We start from the raw sequence: 2,915 nt of genomic DNA, 5'->3' as shown, positions 1-2,915 counted from the left end.
GGTAATATAACGCTCTACCATGATGGACCTCCTCAAGGTAGCTTTTCGTGGTACTCTCCAAGGACCCCAGAGTAACTTTAGTATCCGACTCTGTGTCTACAAAGGAGATACCTTAACCAAACGAGCCCAATTCCTCTCTATAACGATCGACAGCAAGAACTTACCAGTTCTCCAAGTCTTGTTAATAAACCAAGAAGGATAGTTGCCTCTTCAAAAGCAGGAAGTCTTATGAATCTGCTCTGCACCAAATTCGTGAGCAGCAGAAGTATAATCTGCACCAGAAGAGAAAAATGAATGCTCCTTGCGCAGGTCTGCAAACTATCATGCTCAGATGATTCATGCAAAGCGGAATTTAATGAATACCTAGTCAGGTATAGCTGACTTACAGATGCCCTTGTATGGGAAAGGTTACCGCAGTCATTGAAGTGGGCACCCTGAACCAAAAGGTTCAGTGTTGTACATTTCGGCTTAGATAGCTACAAATCGGCTGACAGGATCAGGAGAGTTACTACCATGCAGCCATGGTAAAGCATCTTTCTGAAATACGCTATAGAAGAAGTACTTCTCAAGTCACACATTTATTTTTCTCGGCCGTTACTTGATGAAGATCCATAGTAATTTCACAAACTACACCTAACGATTTGTTCTTCACAAACTTTATTTTTGAAAATATCACGTTTTCCTATCACAGTTACTTTTTTGTAGTGAATAACATAGTAAAAGTTCATTCTTCACTCTTATTTTCATATACCCCATGTGGCGTAATAAAAGTGGAGATTGGTCCTTCCTACCTAGAATACTTGACAGAAGCTCAACCTCATGTTCGTTTTAGATAGTTTTGGGACACATGGTATATGTCAACATATCCAAATTGGCACTTTTGTGAAAAATCAGGTCGTCATATTTCGTTTTGTATTGTCTTTTCGTTACTGTTTCCAAGGAATCTTGCAAACAGATTGTGCTAGTTTGTCAGTTACGAAAGTTTTTGAAGAAGTTTTTACCAAATTCAACCAGAAAAAAAGGATTCGTTCAATATGGTGAGTTACTTTATGATATCTCCAAATTACTGTCATTTGTGATGAATGTAACAATCTGATGCGTGATTCCTTAAAAAAATATTGGGTTTCTTGTTTCAATATTCTTTTGTATCCTGTTCTGAGTAATGATCCCCATTATTTTTAAAAGAGGGATATACCCAGATGGACAAGTCGAGACAATAATTTAAACCTTCAACCGAACATCAAAATGTAGGAAAAATATTTCTTTTTTAAAGTAATACCTGATAATGAAATATTATTCTGTTGTCGTTTGAAGTATAAAACAACTTCGGATAAATTTGAAAATATTCAATTCAAAACGGCGATATTAGTGAAGATCAAACAGTATCAGTATTTTTCATGTCTTCAGAATCACCCTTTCTAGAATGTAAGAGGAATAAACAGAAATTTGAGTTGATTTTTTTTTGACAATTCATGACGTTAATCAAACTAAAATTTTCGTTTTCTTTTTCAGACCATCAAGGTTAGTAAATTATTTTGGATTGGTTTATTAACAGTTTTTCTGCTGCTAGAAAGTGTTAGTGAAGCTGCTTCTACAGCGGCAGCAGCAGCAGCAGCGGCAGCAGCACCAGCTGTCGTGGCCACCACTGCTGGAGCAGTTAGTGATTTTGTGATGGAGTTTTCGATGATCAACTTTCTCTTCATATTGTTGCCGTCGTTAGCCCTTATGATGTTGGCAAACACATCATAGACTGTTTTGAAAACATTTTGGCGTTCGATGATAATTGAAATATTGTATATTTATTCTAAATAAAGATTGTAATTCCTTCCTACATTTCATTGATGTAATTTTTTGTGCAAAATGTTGAAATAAGTCTCAGCTTTCATACTGAAGTAGAAAAGATACATTTCTAGGAGTACTATGAAAGTAACAACGAATGTTTGTCCGATAGTTTCTTGAATACTCCAAGAACAATAATAATTATATTTGCGATAGATAGCATACATTTGGTAAGTCGAAAATTAATTAAATGAAATTTAAAAAACATACGTCATTTATGAGATAAAAAAAGTGAAATTGAAATCACTATACATAGAATAAAACTAAAGTCGCTTCCCGCTGTCCCTATGTATGCTAAGATCTTTAAAACTACGCAATGCATTTTGATGCGGGTTTTTTTAATTGATGATTATTATTGTTCGATTGCAAAAAACCTTAGTGAAAATATAGTGGTACCTTACGATCCTTTATTAAATCTTGAAGATGTCCGAATTGAGGATAATCTAACTTTGTACGACAAGAGTATTAGTGAATTAGTAGACATTTTGAGGAATATAAAGAATAAAAATGCAACTGGTTATGATGGAATCTCCATAAAAATTATTCGAAATCTTCCAATTGAGGCACTGCAAACGCGCGATCTCTCTCATTCCAACTATAGCCAAAGTTCTCGAAAAACTGGTGAAAATACATCTGATGGTTTTCCTACAAGACCACAATATCTTGAGTAAAACCCAGTTTGATTTTCAAAGCAAAAATACGCACTATACCATCTTTTCATTTCTTTATGATATTTATTCAAAGTTCAATTCTGGTAATGTAGCAGCTGCGGTCTTTTGTGATCATTCTAAGGCGTTTGATTGCGTAGATCATAAGATCTTGCTAAGTAAAAATCTCCAATAGGGCTGCAGATCAATGGCAGTCAAATGGTTTGAATCTCACCTTTCAGAAAGGAATCAAATGGTAAGATCAACAGGACTTTCGGAAAAAAAAGGAGAAATTTTGTGTGGTATTCCACAGGGATCAGTTTTGGGACCCATCTTATCCTTATTATATCTACTGATATGCAAAAAATCAAGGAGTGGTGACATGTTAATTTGCTATTCTTCAATATCACTAAAACAAACATTTTATCA

At 34.8% G+C, this 2,915-nt stretch overlaps 1 long non-coding RNA gene across 1 annotated transcript; it reads left to right on the top strand.

Moving 5' to 3' along the window:
• The first annotated feature begins 723 nt into the window (after positions 1-723).
• On the top strand, positions 724-1,833 carry LOC111508645 (uncharacterized). The gene is made up of 2 exons (XR_002722545.2): positions 724-1,037; positions 1,513-1,833. It is a non-coding gene; the product is annotated as an uncharacterized lncRNA (long non-coding RNA).
• The last annotated feature ends 1,082 nt before the right edge of the window (positions 1,834-2,915 follow it).

Source organism: Leptinotarsa decemlineata, unplaced genomic scaffold (genome assembly GCF_025532065.1).
Source record: "Leptinotarsa decemlineata unplaced genomic scaffold, Ldec_3_MD MMD2_tig00000008_RagTag_RagTag, whole genome shotgun sequence".
Classification (NCBI taxonomy): domain Eukaryota; kingdom Metazoa; phylum Arthropoda; class Insecta; order Coleoptera; family Chrysomelidae; genus Leptinotarsa; species Leptinotarsa decemlineata.
Note: the sequence above shows the minus strand (reverse complement) of the source record. Positions and strands in the feature narration are given on the sequence as shown.